The sequence below is a fragment of the Filicampus tigris genome, chromosome 4 (assembly GCF_054856515.1).
Source record: "Filicampus tigris isolate MCC_2025a chromosome 4, RoL_Ftig_1.0, whole genome shotgun sequence".
Lineage (NCBI taxonomy): Eukaryota > Metazoa > Chordata > Actinopteri > Syngnathiformes > Syngnathidae > Filicampus > Filicampus tigris.
The window spans coordinates 17,829,974-17,847,790 of record NC_141220.1 but is presented as its reverse complement, the minus strand read 5'-3'; the positions used below and the strand labels follow the sequence as shown (position 1 = coordinate 17,847,790).

Sequence of the window (17,817 nt, the reverse complement as noted above, 5' to 3'; positions counted from 1 at the left end):
TCACATTCCATTCCATTAATATTCCATGGCTAGCAACAAAAGCCCAATGCCGCAACACTGCCTCCATCACGTTTGACAAATGATGCGGTATGCCTTGGATCACAAGCTGTTTGTTCCTTTCCTTCTCCCTCTTGTCCTCTTTCCAGTCACTCTGATACAAGTTGGTTTTATCTGTACAAAGAATCCTGTCTTGTCCATTAGAAATGCAATCAATACATTCCCTCATTGCCTGACAAAGAACAAAGCCATAAATCAACCTATTTTCCTAACAATAAGTATTTATGCACTCAAAAATCTCCCTGGATCATTTCATGATGATCTAATAATCCCAAATTTGATTTCCCTATGGTTATTAGCTAACTTGTTTTGGCCTCAGGCGTTCACGAAATAGGAGGCAAGAGCACACAGAAGTGGGGCTACTGCTCCCCTGTGAGCCAAAGGACGGGTCTATTTGTGGCACTCTCTCTGCCTCCGTCTGGTGAGGCATCCACAAAGGCTGCTGAGCTTTGGCCGGAGCACGTGCGAGGGACTAAGTGGAGCACTGAAGGGGACACTATCTGTGATCGCTTCACAGAGGGTTAAGAAGGAGGCTTCTCATTACAATTCCTTAAGACCATAGCCGGTTCTTTACTATGGGTAAAATGGGTGGTTCGCCCAGGGTACAATCTATCAGCGCTCCGGGGGGAAAAAAAAATCTGTATGCCGCCGCTCATTTCGTCGTCAAATTGGGACAGTATTTGCGCTAAATGCCCACTTACACATCAACTTGCTGTTGAGAGAGCAAGCCATCAAGTGTGGGCTGTGTCTCTGTCTGTGTCAAGAGGAAAGGTGGGATGAGAGGGTGGGGGGGTCCATTTGCAAATGCAGGAGCTGTGAGCAGATTGTGAGAGGAAAAGCCACGAGGAGTGGGGCGGGCTGGCGGGAGATCGTAGAAGAACAAATCCCCAGGCCACACAACACAAATTTCTGTCTCCAAATTAGTTGCATTTCATAATCACTCAAGACAGAGTCGTAACTACTTTTAATGTAATATCAGCAATTGTGGGGAGGAGAAAAAAAACACAAACCTGCTCCCTCCCGTCGACGTGAGTTTGTTTACATTACGTCAGATGGACCTTGATGATTTTCACTCACACTGATGGACAAGGTGATGATGAAGAACTGTTACACCCCTGGAGGAATGCTAAAACAACATCAGGTGCCCAATTCAGGAAGAAGAGAAAGGAGGAAGAGGAGAAAAGAATAAAAGATGAAGGTATGCAGATATGAATGACGTAAGCCTAATTGTGCAACATGTAATGATAAAGTGGCCTGTAGGGTATACGCTATTTATTAGCCCCCTGCTAATATGTTGCTACCCCCCTATCTAGCCTCAAAAGACCACAGTTTCTGTACTTTTAGTTGTTTTTGTTGTTGGTGCTGTTTTTTTTTTTTTTAGCAGTTTTTAGAATATGAGGCATCAAGTCAAGCTAATGATTTAACAATTAGACAGCTACACGGTACACATGTTTTGTAAGTAAACCAGCACTCTAAAAACAGTCGGGTTAAAAATAACACAATTTTGGGTCAAAACTGGACCAATCCACAAATTGGGTCAATTTGACCCACCTTCTTGAGTTGTTTTGTACAAAACAGCTTGATTTTTGGAGGTTGTTTTGTACAAAACTAGCATTTTTGGAGGGGGTTGTTTTGTGCAAAATAACCCAAAAAGTTGGGTCAAATTGACGCAAGTAGTGGATCGGTCCATTTTTGACCCGAAATTGTGTTATTTTTAACCCAACTGTTTTGTGTGAGTGAGTGCAGCAAGTTTATAAAGTTATAGTCTGGGGATTTAGTAAAGAGTATTGCATCCTTGCGATACGCTTGAATGCTAAACATGGGTCTGTGCTAAATCAAACAATCTCTTATGCATTGCTTGCCCAGGATGCAGAACAAGCCAGGTGCCCCGCTTAAGACATTAAAAATGTTTTAGCAGGATGACATGAGAAACTTTGATTAATTCATAACATTCAATATGAGGTACTGTACTGAAGTGGTTCTAATATTCTAGCACTTTTATGCACCTTGAAAGAATTAAACAAAAATGTTAACTCTCAGTATTTTGCAGCGCAGTTCAAACAAACAATCATATTCTTCTCTGTCAAAGCCAACTCTCTGTCAAAGTCAATTAAAATCGAGCATTATTGTTTTAAAGACCAAATTTATGCAGCTCTTGTATTGGACGTGTACCTAATGTAGCAGCTGTGGTACTGTATGTTGTTTATACCATTTTGAGAGCCTGGAAGGCTGAAGCAAAAATAAAGCAGACATTTGAAAATACAGCCTGCTGGTGCTATATATTTCAATAGTCTCATGTTCCAGAACAAATCTGCAAGCAAATTCATTCAACATTGCGCTTACTATCTGAAGATTGACCCTCAGGGACAACATGACGTGCGTGCTTTTTCTTAGTGATTTATTGTAATAATCCGCTAATCCTGTTAACATTGAACTAATGAATTTAGTGTGAAAATCAGTTCAAAAGGACAATTAAATAATAATTTGGGCTCACTGTAGGAACACCATTTACAAAAGCTGTTTCCAAAATTGTCTTTTGTTTAGAACAATATGAAAGACTGACAATCAGCGGGCAGTTTAATGTCACAATCCTTTTAGAAGGCGATGCACACCTCATTATCTCTTGCCTGTAGGAGGACGAGGCAGCCTTGTGTGACATAAGTTTAGGGGTTGGGGGAGTTGCAGATGATGTGGCAATGGGAGTGGGAGGCTGTAAGCACGGGTACAAGAACAAGCTCACACTGTACTTCTAATGGCAGCCTTTCTACTTGAGCACACAATGAATTCCTTTTTGTGTTGTCAGCGAACAAATTGCAGGGGGCGGGGGTCTTGGAGAGAGGCGAGATGTACAGTACAGAAAGCTTTAATGGTTTTCTTACCTTGGTGAACAAGAGAAAATCACCAGCAACAGCAGCACAAAGCCCATTTGCCACTCAAGCTTACAGTCTTTGATTTGCAGAAGCGGTCAAAGCCGAACATGCTATTGAAAGACAAAGGTCAATTACCTGCACCTCTTTCAGGCTTGTAATGCATTTTCTCCTCTATTGAGGCCATCTGTCTTTCATCTGTTGCTGAATAGTCAAGTGGGGCTGGCTACAACAGGGTTGAGACTTTCCATGCTCACATAGGTTAACAAAAATATCATACAAAATATCCTAAGAGAATGAATGAATGTTTTGAACTATGCAGCAAGACACTACAAATTTGCTTGTGTTGATATATTCCATTAACATGGCACGTATTGGTTGCCGCAGGACGAGGAAACTGAAGTAGTTCTCCCACACCTCTGCAACACTTCTCAAACATAAGTTGCATTCAAGAGTGGCAGTGTATTTGCATATTTGCTATTTTCACTACTTTAAATTAGAAAAAATCGCGTAAAAACTACAGACGAAGTGAGGACGGACCGTTAGTATCGATTTGTGGAAAGAAAAAAAAAAAAAAAAAAGAATCTGACCATATTTGGACATACGAGGTTTCCGCCGGACAGCGACGATAAGCACACATGCAAACTGCTTACTTTGCAGGTCTCCAAAGTGTATATGGGTTGGAAATGTTAGTTACTGTCAGGGAGTAATGGATCTCTGCTGGCTACCGTAAAATTCCACTTCTGTGGAAAAGCTTTTTCAAGCTCATTATCTTGAGTGACACACACACACACACACACACACACACACACACACACACACAAAGCGTACCACACAATTATTGATGAATTTGACACACTTCTGAAAGATTGTCTTTTGTCTAGGTATTGATAGGAACAATGCCGGCCAAAAATGTCCACTTGAGACCTGTTGGCAAGCTATACAATACAACCAAGTGTACAAAATGATGACGTTTGTAATGTGTAAATGGTCCCTGACTCAGCTAACTCATTTTAACACTGAGCCAGAAGAAAATGCGGTGATGTTTCTGCAAAGCACCACAAACAACCACAGGACATGTGTATGGCTAGAAAACGCATGATGGGAAATCTGAGGTTGCACTTAGCAGCCTCATTGGTCATGACCCCTTCATAGATCATTTTTTCTTGCACATGTAAGATTGTCCATGCACATTTGTTGTCACTGAGCAAACAAGACACAGTTCATTTCAGTCAAGATGGCCAAGTTGAAAACACAAGGACTAGGGATCAGGATAACTTTATCTCAGGAACTACGGCAAGTGAGCTAACTATGCCCAACATACTGATTCTATTACAAATAAACCGCGGTGACTTTTAGATACAGCTTGGAATGGTGAACCCTGATCGACCTTACATTTTCACTATAATTTTGTGTCATATCAAACAGATCAAAAATTGAAACCTCTCCCCACCTTGTAACTTTGGGAATCTTTGCTCCGTTCCTGATGTTATCCAAATATTTAAACTTTGGAGAGGACAAATAGAATTCCATCGAAACAACCTTGCCAATACAAAAGGGGACAGATCACCTTCATTGTTACATGCACTGATATTAATATCAGCGATTACCCTGCATTCAAAATTGCAAGGCAGCCTCCTCCAGCTCAGTTTGTGCCCGCCTCCAGCCCGAGCGTTTGATATTGCTCAACACAGTTCGCCACTATGGAGGCGCCATATCAGGCCTGGCCAACCCGCGTCTCGCGAGCCACATGCATCTCTTTGCCCGGTTTCATGTGGCTTTTAAAGCTAAAATTTTAAAGTTTCACGCTGAACCAGCAGCGTGCTGTTGTCAATCCCATTCATTGTGTATGTGGTGAGGGGTGGCACCACAGAATGGAGCGTTGCTGGTCAGCCCTGTGCGTACTCGGAAGTCTGCCACGACGGCAAATCCCATCGGATTGAAACATATTCTACTTTACATGACGTCAGAAGCGTTTCCAATAGGAGAGGGGCAGGCAAGCGATTTACTGCTATTTTGGCGGACTTATTTACAAGTAACAGCATGAGGACAATGGAGGAAGCCTTAAACAAAGTGCATTTACTGAATTAACACTGATACATCTTGTCTCCTCTTGATTTTCCTTTTTAAAAATGAGCGAAGACTGGGCTTTCTTTTGTCACAATGAAAGATCAATTTTGTAAACGAGTGAGAAAAGCCTCACTTTTTACTTCCTGGTCGGCTGCTACGTCAGCACTTCCAAATTTAGGCACGCTGTTGCGCGTATGATAAAAGGTTTGTCCGAACGCGGCCATTGAACAGAATACATTTGGCAAGCGAGGTGCCAGGTACGTGCATCTCAGGCATGCACTTTGACACAAATGAGATGGAGGGAAAAAACATTGAGTAGTGTTGCCTACCAACTTCACTTTCAGAATGGGAGGGGAAAAAAAAAAATCGGAGCTTAACAAAAATATTAAGTTCAACACGGGACGTTTTAGCACACTTTTTGTTGAATGCAGTGGCAACCCCACAAAGAAACAAAGAAACAAAAAAACAAACAAACAACAAAACAGCAACACCAGCACAAATACACAGCAAAACTCGAACATCTTGTGAACTCATATGCCGGTCTATGCTGGGAGGTTTTCTGCAGGGTCATTCTGTCTCATATGTTTGGCATCATTTGAGCAAAGCTTCACAACTTCAGAGGTACCTCAGTTCTCTCCATGCAAACTTCAACCAGAAATTTTCCAAAGGGGACTGAACTTTGCAAGCAATAGTTGCTCTCTTTGAAAGGTCAGGCAGAAAAGTAGACACAGTTATTCCCACAATTTATGAAGCACTTGTTTCAATTTGCTTGGAAGTTTGAACACCGCATAAGCTAAAAAGCCATAGAAAGGAGGAGAGTTTGTCAAATTATACAAGAGAGCTAGGGAGTGAGGGGATGGGGCAGTTTATGTGCGACTATATGTACTGTATAATGTAACACTTTAAAAATTGTGGCTCTAGTTTTAATAAATGAATGCTTTTAATGTGGTAACGTGACATCATTCTTATTGGAACTCTTAATTTAAAGTATGTTCCCTGCCAAAGAAAGTGAGTCAGTTGAATTTATACAATACATGCACATCATGGCGCATGGTCAGGAATCAGGATGGTACCACCTCTGCCTCAATTTGAGCCCGTAAAAACCCTGTATTTGTAACATCTGATTAACACTGAGCTAAAAAGTCTAGTCTATTTTTAGTTACACCTTGTCAACCATTAGGGTGCACACTCCCAATCAGGTGGAACACTGTGGCAGTCTTTTATTCCCCTGAAATTTCAATTGTCTTTAAAGATCTTATTATTCTATAATAGTTCAAGTAATTGGCTCTGCTAAAATGTAAAGTGGTAGGTTGTGAATGAAAATGTCAATTCAGAAACGCACGCACAAACTAAGCAGCTAAGTGGCAGATCTCGGGAGCAGGAAAGACACATTTTATGAGCAAGCTGCATACAAAAAAGTACACAAACTCATTGACCTGCTTGGTTCCCATCCCCCTACTACAAGAAGTGCCAGTCATTCTACTCCACTGCTCAGCCATCTGCGACATTTTGAACCTACTGACCTTGCGGAAAAGCAGACCTGTAAATTGGCCTGAAACATTTGGCTGAAGCCTGTTCTCCTGGGGATCAGTTTTCAGCACCGGTGTGAGACTTACACACGTTACCACCAACATCTTTATGCAAGTGTGTGAGAGGTGTCCATTGATTGGGTTAAAAACTAAACAGTAATTTGGTTTACTTTATGCATTCTCTCCTAAATTCCTTTGATATTATTAAATGAAGAATGTGAAGAACCGTGAATGTGGAACTTCTTACCAATGTCATTGTGGGTCAAAAAATGCATATGAATCTAGAAAAAAAAGTTGTACAATTAATTCATTCTTATTATAACAACTACAAGATCACAATAGACAAAAGAAGAGTGAAAAAAAGACGAGGTACTCTTTTTACTTTTCTCGCCTGAAAAAAATTGCCGTAAGACGCTTAAATGGATGATTAGAGATGGAGAAGCAATGATAAAACAATGATGCCGCCGTGACGTCAGTAAACATTGTGAGACCTCAGTTCAGGAAGCATCAAAAGATTAACTCCATACACCATAATGGATGGTGTTTGCAGGGGTGCCCATTACGTCGACCGGTCGATCGCAAAGGCATCGTGGGCAGATCACCAGCCTATCATCCGTCCTCACTACTGTATTGCTACGTTCACACCAACTGCGTTGGGAGCGTTTCTGGCAGTGCGTTTCAATTGGAGTCAATGTAGTTCGCGCGGGCGGGCGCAGTTGCGTGCGGGGTGGCGCGAATGATGCGTTTGAAGCGGTGGGACGCGGAGCGGAGCACCGGAAATCCGCCCATTCGCTCCACTCGGCGCGTATAAACAAGTCACCTTTTTTGCCATTACGCCTCACGGCAGCCAGTCAGCATCGGGCATACTACGTCACACACAGCGTCCTGTTCACTCGGCGGCTTTTTTTTTTTTTTTAACACTTCTTGAACTTTACAGACAGCAATATTGATAGCATCAGCATAGTGTGCAAAAAGTTGACTTGTTTTAGACGCGCCGAATGGGCGGATTGTTATTGCTGCAAATCTGCTTGAGGCAGCTACTGTCAGCAGCTACTGTCCGAACTATGCGTCCCTGGCTGATTCCATTCAGTGCAAGTCATCAGAGAAAGGTAATTACAAAACTTTTTGGGTGTTGTATTGTGCTATATAGGTTGATCCAGTCATGCAAGGTATAAGAGTATATATAAGTACAAGAAGGCCTTTATTGATCCCACAGTGGGGACATTTTCAGCGTTACAGCAGCAAAGATATAGGTCACACAGAGACGGCGGCATAATGTAGCCGTTAACCATGTGTATATACACGTGTATATACACACCAACATACATATACATATAAAGTATGAAGAAACACACATTTTAGCCTGTACATAGTACAGAGGAAAAATACTGTAAGTGACAGTGCTGTAGTGAAATATAAGGAACAGCATTGGATAAAAATAAAAATACAGTAGTGGGGAATGTTGAGTATTGCACAATATAAGCTCAGGTGCAGGACTGCACAATTGCACTAATGTACTTGTAATGTATGTTGTCATTACGCTACTCAGCGTCCCTTGCCTGGTACCTGAGAATTTTCTCTGATTTCTTGCATTGGCTTTTCCACCCAATAAATACACCTCCAAGTAATGCAATATCCGAGAGAATAAATCCCTGCATCCATTTTCCATCCCACTTATCTTCACTAGAGTCACGGGTGAGTTGGAGCCTATCCCAGCTGGACTTTGGGCAGGACTGGTCAACAGTACTCACATTAATACTTCTGGACATGACATCTGCATGTTTTTGAAATGTGAGAGGAATCGGGAGTACCCCAGAAAGCACGATCAGAACACTCATCCACATGTTGCACACACACATACCGACAGATTTACCCCCCTTGCGTTCAAAGTCAGCAAAAAACAGATCATTAGATGTCTCCACAATATTATCCTGACCGATTATCCTGTGATGTGGGTTGTGTCCAGTGTGAATTTTTATTCCCAATCCATTCAGAAAAGAGTCAGGTTCGTAAATCGTAAATGTTAAACATTCAAAAGTTGCAGTCGTAAATCAAAAACGAGTTGGGCCAAGCCACCGACTCTGTGATGGTGAAATGATACAATCCTGTATTTCTTCTTCAATGGCTTCTGTCTTCTTTTATTAGGAGGCTATCTGGATTCCCTGTGGCACTGTGCAGCTTCTAACAGGTCAGTCCTGGTACAATACAGACATTAAGTTGGCGGGAGGAGACTCACAAAAGTCGGTGGGGATACCGTTATGGGCGTGGGCAGCTTTTGTCATCTCAACAACACCATACTCTATAAGAGCAGTAAGAACATGCTTGCTGATTATTTCCAAGTCATGTGTGGGGTCTCTCAATTTTTGTACATTTGGTTAAGACAAGGCGGCACGGTGGCCGACTGGTTAGCACGTCCGCCTCACAGTTCAGAGGTCGTGGGTTCGATCCCGGCTCCGGCCTCCCTGTGCGGAGTTTGCATGTTCTCCCCGTGCCTGCGTGGGTTTTCTCCGGGCACTCCGGTTTCCTCCCACATTCCAAAAACATGCATGGTAAGTTGATTGGATACTCTAAATTGCCCCTAGGTGTGATTGTGAGTGCGGATGTTTGTCTCTGTGTGCCCTGCGATTGGCTGGCAACCAGTTCAGGGTGTCCCCCGCCTACTGCCCAAAGAGAGCTGGGATAGGCTCCAGCATGCCCCGCGACCCTTGTGAGGAGAAGCGGTACAGATAATGGATGGATGGATGGATGGTTAAGACAAGATTCGAACTAAGCATTTCGCATTGTATTTTGCAAGTCAAAAATGTGTATTTTTCGCCTCATGAAAAGACAATGAATAGCAAAATATCCCCACAAGCACACCTGCACTCACACACACACACACACACACACACACACACCCACACACACACACACAACCTGCTAAACTATGTTTAAAAAAAAATCACGACAAGACAGAGAAACCATATGAGGAAAAAGCACCCAATTGGAGCTCATCCACACTGAGAGGAACGGCAGCCCGTGGCCACATGCAGTGAGTGCCACCATCACAGAGACCCCTGGCCCAGATCGGCAGGGGTAGACCCTACACATGGTGCAGAACCCCCCAGTCCCCCTGGCCTAAGGAGCCTCCAGGAGAAAACCCCCTTGAGAAGGCTGCAGCCACACCTCCCAGCCTGGAAGCCCCCCATGAGAAAACACTGGAGCTAAAAGCAAAAAAAACTAAACCCAACCAAATAAACTAGCTAAAAACAAAGAAACAACGAGGCTAAAGGACAAAACAATAAAAGGAGCTAAGAACTAAAAGAAAGTAAGATTAGATAAAACATTTTTTAAAAATCACTTACAAGACAAAATGAAAAGGTGCGTGACAACTAAAACCTCAGTTTTATTTATTGAGGTTGAATAGGCACACTTGCAGACATTTATTTTGAAGAGGAACAAAGAAGTTGAATCTGCTGTGGAAATCACCCTCAATCTCACTACCAGCTGCGTCATTCAGACTACAACACCGCAGAGAGGACGGGCCTCGCTGGGGTGTGTTCCAACCTACACTGCGTGAAATCGCCTGTGGGGTCACATGCAAAAACATTAAGACTTGGCTCTTTATGGGAACAGAAAACATATCATTTTGAAAAGTCCTGGAGCTTGCAGTGAACAGGGATTTAGTGCCGGATAAACAGCTGAGTGTCCTTGAGTGGCTGGCTTAGTCTGTGGTGAAGCATAATTAGCTGTGTGACCATTAAACTGTTAAACTGGGTCCCCACAGGCGAGTGGATTTAGACCTCCATGGCAAGTTAACGCGCCATAGAGGAGGCTTGAGCCACAATTAGGTGCCACAATATATATTTTCTTTTATCCTGAGTAGGAGATTTTGGCTCAAAGTCCACTGAATCCCCCCAACCCCTCCACCTCCCACACCCTGTCATTACCACTCTTTAGGTTGCCGGCTGATTCGTTTGCGCTTGACCTAGTTAATGTCTCTTGAGAGGTGGAGGAGTAAACACACACATTGCCCTGGCAAAAAACCTGGATTTTGCAATTGGTCTTAAGTGAACATCTCCAAATTCAGATTCAGATGAGGTGTTGGACCTTTTTTTTTTCATCATCAAATCAGTCGGAGAGCAGGTTTTCACTTCATTGATACTAATTCAGTCAAATTACTAAAATAATTCAGTTCAGATAAAACTGAGATATGGCTTCTCTTGCTAATTCAATTGCAGTGGAATTTTAATACATTTATGAATTTAATTAGTTCCATAACCCCTTCAATTAAATAACCAAAATGTTTGTAAACCAATGTAATATTTCCCACTGAAATGAATGGAAATACAATCAAACCTTTACAGCTCCATGACAAAGTTATGTTATTGATGTAGTTCAAAATAAATGCAGTAAGATATAAAAATACAAACTAAGTGAAAGCACGTTGTAGTTAGTCAAAGTTGGTCGTCGGAAATGCTAACGGAAGCCTGTTTAAAATCATCGTACTGGCCTATAGGCGATTAGGAAGACGGTGGATGACTGCATGCATGTAAGACATGACAAGACATGTAAGGAGACATGCAAATGATGACTGTAGGAATGAGTGAAAGGACTATTTTAAAAGGAAACGCTAGTGAGGAATCATGAAGGGGATTAGTGTACTGTATGCAGAGTGATGGAAGGTATGTAAGGGGTGGGGGTGGGGGAGGCGGGGGCTGGTGGGGGTGTCATGTGGATGCCAGAATAAGCAGAGAGTTGCAACAGGGTGATCTGCGGACAGGACACAGCAGCAGCGACAGGAAGTCAGAACCGCGGTCAGTCGGACCCGACTGTGAGTTCTGCAGCAGCCATTTCAGCCACCTGCCTTTCACCCTCCCCCAGACAAGTCCCGCCCACAGTCACCTTATCTAACCCCAAAGGCACTTATCCTAGCTCTATGTTGTTACTAGCGCAACCGCCGAAAAAACAACAACATGTTGATGCTATAATTCAATCGTATTGCTCTATGCTGTTACTAGAGCTAACGCCTAAATTATTATTTTTTTTTTAATGGAGCTGCAATAATTCAATCGTATTCCAACTAGGCTGCTGAATGGATTTGCCAGAAAGTCAACAGATGGATTGAGTTCATCTCAGTACACATACTTCATATGCTAGACCTTACGCGTAAAAGCATGCAGACTTTCAAATGCCGTTGTAAATGCGTCACAGATGTGCCTTGTGTCATTTGCGACATTTCTAATTGTCACAACAATATGTCAACCGCTGCAATCTGTAAAAACATCACTACGTTTTGTTTGAATTTTGAGAACAAGTGATGATGCATATGTTGACAAAAGTATCGGCACACAGTTGGTCCTCTGAAGTTTGTCCTTTGGAATACGTCTATGGCAAAAAATGGCACAAAAACCACCGATAAAAAGCAAAACAAGTACAAAGATCGCTGATGCTCACAAGTGTGACGACAGTTAGAATGAAAGTTTTGTGCGACAGAGGCAGATTCATTGATGAGAAGTTGGTGGACTGTGTTAGACTGATTCTTGATTGAATATTCTTAAAGCAACTGAAACTAAATGAAGATCAGTGCTTGCCTGCAACCAGAAGTTGACAGACACACCCCACAGAGAATATTTCCCAATCCCATCTGATTAAAAATAGTACTGAGGATCAAGGAAATGTGTCAAATGCCTTTTCCTAATTTTGAACCGTTCAAACTCAAGGGTATTTGACTTCAGAGGTTAAACTGTATAAGAGTGAGTCATTTTTGAACGTTTGATGCAAAGGCACTGATGAGACCTCTCTACAACATTCGCTATATTGGGGAGATGCCAGGTGCAAAAGAGACGTTTGAATGCCTTCAAATGTTATGCAAGTGCTTGACTGGAGCAGCGTCATACAAGAAAGAAAAACAACCAAAAAAACAAATGGCACTCTGAGGCTGCTATTGGTGGGGAGGAAGATCGTTCCCATCTAGGGCACGGCCAAAGCCACGTGTTTGCGCGTGAAAAAAAAAAAAAAAAATCCTACTATAATATTTCGATTGAATGTTTTCCTTGAGATTTCTGTGCTCTGACTGGTTCACGGACTAGTAAGTAGAAAGCCTAACACAAGAGTAAAGCGGGTCTGCTACTTTACTGCAGAAACAAGGTGAGTGTGAGGTCAGCATTGGAAGACAGATGACTATTAACACCACTCAGCATTGCTTCAAAAAAACAGATGTCAAGAAATCAACGGAGCAGCACACCGGTGTGACCTTGTGAGACTCTGCATGCATTATGCAACTTTGGACAATAACAGGCCTTGTCTCATACATATGAATGTTATATATAATTTGTTTGAAGTTCTTAAACTTGAAATATGTAAATATGTATGCATGGCTTGTGACCCTATGATAACATGCCCCTTGAAAAATAAAGACATCTCTTCCTCTTATTTAATGCCTCGGCTAAAACGAGATCATTAGAGACCAGGCATATAAACTTCAACATATGACCAACGTTTATACTGTAGTAATGTCATGGAAATACGATTAGATGTTCATGCACATCTGAGACATTGTTTTGAACTGAATTCTGATATTCACTTTATAATTTTAAATGAAAGAATGTAATCCATCGAGTGCCTATCCCAGCTGACTTTGGCCAAGAGGCCGAAAGTGCACCCTTGATTGGTCATCAGCCAATCGCAGGCCACGAACAGTCCTGCACGCTCATATTCAAATCTGTGGAAAATATCGAGTCTTAAACAAAACCAACACGCATGTTTTTGGAATGTGAGAATAAGCTCAGAGAAAATCCACACACGCACGAGGAGAACATGCAACTTTCCATAGGAAGCCCAAAGGCAGGGTTTGAACCTAGAGCCTCAGAACATCGAGGAAGAATTCTAATCACTGGTTTACCATGTTGCTGTAACCTCTTAAACCATGTGGTTGAGTAGTAGTGAATCTTACCTAACCTGTTTTAAATGAACGCCATTTACTTACCTCAGCTACTGTATATTCATGAGGTAGACCGCTGGAAGATGTGACAACAAGCCAGCAGGGTGTTTGACTAACAGCCAGCTGTCAAAACCTTCACTTAACCATTTTTGCATAGCAAAGACACAAACCTCCCCTCCCACACAACCTACACCTTAATAACTGTTGACACAAGACCAGACATGGGCATTCCCATTTTGTAGGCGATAAACGATAGATGGGGAAACTTAAAAAAAAATCGATGAGCTAAGCATAGTCGGGAGCCAATTTTTCGTGAATCGTCTATTGTCTATTTTCGCACTGAGGCTTCAATGTCCGCGGCGAGGCTACCGTTTCCTGTTGGCCACCGCCGAGGCTTTTTGACAGATTCCCGGTCCTAAAAGGAAATGTGTTTAGTCCGGCCGCAGTGAGGCTTCCATGCCACGGTGATTCTTTCGTTTCTATTATCGCCCAGCGGAGCGAGGGGTGCAAGTGGAAGTTGGTCGAAGTTGGTGGACGGAAACGCTAACGAAAGCCTGTTTGAAATGATAGGCGGTCATTGCTCCGAACAGCAGAAACAGCCTGAGAAAGTTCGAAGGAGTCAAAATTTGGGACCATTGATCATTAACAAAAGAGGGTTTTTTTCAGCTCGGTACCAGTATGAGTATTCACTCTGAGTACTCACTGATACGGAGTACCAATACTTCTAGTATTTTTGATATATAACATTTCATTTAACACAATGACAAAAAATTGTGAACAAAGACCTTACATATCTGACGCAGATCATGATTTGCCAATGTGTCAAACTGCCACAGTATAACGCCAACTACTGCCGAGGAAGACTTAGTGTCAGATTTTTTCCCCCTGAAGTATCAGTGTCCGGTACCCTCCACAATTACCCAATAACTTAAAATAAGGCTGGCATCGGCCGGTTACCGACACTCGTCCATCTTTAATAAACACCCACTCATTTGACATTAACTAACAAAGTTAACCTTTGATTCTGGGTGAGATACCCTAATTATAGGAAAATCAGTAGGGCTATTGTGCTGATGAAGTCAAACAACCCCTGCAATTTTGAAGATTGGAAGATAACTGTGAGTAGCACAGTACAGAGAGAGATAGTGCAGAAGAGGGCCAAATCCTACAATAGCCTTTTGTTTACACAACAACAACAATCTTAACTACAATTTCTTAGGCCTAATAATGGACACACACACACACACACACACACACGCGCAGAGGCATATGAAATTAATTGCTATGAAACAGTCTTGATCACTGTCACATCACTTCAAGAGGAGATCTCACACGCCCACTCGGTGATTCCATTGAAGTGCTAGCAGAGGGAGCGTGGGTAGTTTTACAGGGGACATAAATTTGGTCATCAGCCATCTCATCTCATCCCCACGAAGGAGCCTCAACTCCAGTCACTCAACGATCATCTGTCTGCATCCAATTAAAACAGAATTATTGGCTTTCGGTATTTGTTTTGCTGCCACGAGATGACGACCGCAGGCAAAACAAACGAGAGCTTTTGGGAAGTTCACGTTTTAAAAGCCATCACAAATCCTGTTACATAAGCACTCACACTTAAATATTTCTACATAGGCCACTTGCTCCAAATGTTACATCATTTGAGATCACAAATAAATCGAGAAGGCCGGTCACTTTTCATAGAAATGTCGAAAAGGCAAGTTTGTTAAAGCTGCAGCCCGAGCTTGGGGATTATTCAATGTGCTGTGGAGATGAGGCTTGTGGTGCGCTCTCAGTCCCTCTGCATCGTGCGTAGTTCTCCTCATCTGTGCGTGGAGAGAGCGCAGGCTGGAGCACTTACATAACCCAGTTAAAATATACCCGAGTCACATGTAATGATCAGCCCTGCAGATAGATATCCTACTGTTGCTTGAGCGCCTATGGCACCAATTCGGACATTTGAGAGCGCGTGCATAAACGCGCATGCATGCACACAGGGCCATAAAATATTTGACGGTGATTCGCTTGCCGGGCCATCCTAACCGGCTCTGTGTGAACTGTCTGGAAAATAGTTTGGGAGTTTTCCTTCTTGGGTGAGTCACATGTGACTGAGCTGGGTCGGGAGGAAGCCACGAGCGAGTGGGGGGTTGGGGTGTAAAGAGAGAGAGAGAGAGAGAGAGAGAGAGAGAAGGGCAGGAGGAGGGAATGGGTAGTATGATAGCATGCCTGAAGTCCAACCCTTTAAAAGTCACAAAAATGCACCTCATGTCACTTCTCTTCTGACTACATAACCAAGCATGCCAAAACGCTATTGGCTGAGCCACACATGCCACCCGCCACTGGCATGGGTGCTGTTCTTACATCCACCCACAGCATTCATGCAGTCACATTTCTTCTGCTTAGCGATGCGGTTTACATACGAGACTCAAGTGCCAAAAGTTTATGCTTGAGTGACGCAGAGACAGACATGTGCATTACATATTACAAAAGATAGCAATGTGACTGGAAGCAGACGGCGAGGGCTCTTCACTCTCTGGCAATCTTAATAGCGAAAGTATTATATAATCATGCTATAATGGACCGGACAGGCTGCATGAACTCATGTACGCGCAGCATGTGTCTGAGAGTCGGAGCCACACTGTTGTCGCTCACGTTTTTGCTAACATTCTAGCTTCCTGCGCTAGTCTGGGGCTGAAGCATTTTTTCCCACTCAATATTACGATTACAATGATGGATTTCTACAATGATTCGGAAGGTTCAATGCACGCTGTTGTCATATTTATGAATGAGTCTTACTGCTTGCACTTTGACCAAATTCACCAAAATTGCATTACACCATCCACGCCACAACTTAGAAGCAGTTCCAGGAGTAAAATTTGGTCTACTTTCAGCCACAAATTGTCAGGTGCATAAAAGAAAAATCTCGGTTTCGACCTCCAAAAGTCGGTCTTGTCTTGGTCTCAATACTCTCTCGTTTCAATAATGTCTTGGTCTCGGTTGGTGCGGTCTTGACTACAACACTACTATACTACTACATTGCGATGTTGACTGTAATTTGACTAAATGTTACATATAAACGCCCATTCGCTTTCACTTCCAGCCTTAAGCTGAACTTAAATGGTGGCCAAATGACAAGCGGGGAGTACGACTTTAAGACAGGGTGCACGGAGCTGAGTCACAGATCATCATGTGGCCAGCTGCCGGTAACAACACACACACACACACACAAATATGTTCTCCCTGCCAGCAGCACCCAAACACTCTCACACATGCGCCCGTATCCTCTTGCAGAACACTGGCAGGTAGCGGCTCGTTATGACGCTGAGGGTGTGTGATGGCCGGGAATGGAGAGTTCAGATCAGGTGAAGCTGCCTGCAGGCTTTTGCATAAGTAAATCTATTCGCTTAGACTTTATTCATACATTCATATAACCAGACCCTGCAAAAAAGCCACGGTGCATAAAAAGTCTTGTTGATTAGGTGTGGCGAAGATCAAACACGTGCCTGAAAAGATCTGGCAGATGTTTCACGACTGCCATGTCATAAAACGGGCATGAGAGTCCGCCTCTGCCTCTCATTCAGAAAATGAAATTATATAAATAAGTGCAGACGCATGCAGCCAACTGTGGGAACCAAAACAAGTCATCCTCTGTGACTAAATGACAATCGCAGTGCTAGCTTGTGTCGCATGACTCATTTAGACTCTGAACGCGCCAATAAAAAAAAGATGTTCCCTCAAAGGGGGATTGAGTGACACACTGTGAACGAGTGCCACGTTTGCAACAAGCCGTGTTCAACAAAAGGTATTGGAACAACTGTGAAATTCTGGTCTTCAGCCTTGCATTCATATGCAGCCATGTGGCATTATAGGGCAAGGATGATATTTGCTGACTTAAACTGAGGTCAAAATGGATGTCACTAAGAGTCAGTCAAACCCCAGGATTTCTCCCAGCTGATCAGAGGAAGAAAGTTCATAAAAGTAAATTAGAGTAAGAAAGAAAAAATTACAATGGATTACGTGAAATTTGATAATATACTGGTTTGTCATTGTTATGAATACAGTGGTGCCTTGACATAAATTGTTCTCTGACCATGTTCAAAACTCAAAACACTCATATTGAAATTTACAGAAATGCATTCATTCATTCCAGCCACGCCCAAAAAGGTTTTTCTGTATTTGTCGTTTTAATGAGGAAAAATAGCATGCTATAATATTGTGCTTTATAAAAAACAAAGTCATAATATAATGAAACTAAATATAAAGAATTAAACAGTTTGTGCATCACGATTTAATGCTGCATTCCAAATCATTGTGCTACTCCTTCTGGTGAGCCCACTTTGGCCACCAGGAGGCAGTAAAATATTACACTCGCGCA

At 42.6% G+C, this 17,817-nt stretch overlaps 1 protein-coding gene across 8 annotated transcripts in view; it reads right to left on the bottom strand.

Moving 5' to 3' along the window:
- Window positions 1–17,817, bottom strand: part of ca12 (carbonic anhydrase 12) — a 90,437-nt gene that overhangs the window by 51,422 nt on the left and 21,198 nt on the right. For 2 of the 8 annotated variants that reach the window (XM_086027796.1, XM_086027797.1), the window contains exon 3: window positions 1,068–1,183. The exons of the other annotated variants lie outside the window; for them this stretch is intronic. The gene's annotated coding sequence lies outside the window, so the exon portion shown is untranslated. The remainder of the gene's footprint in view (window positions 1–1,067; window positions 1,184–17,817) is intronic. 8 annotated transcript variants of the gene reach the window in all.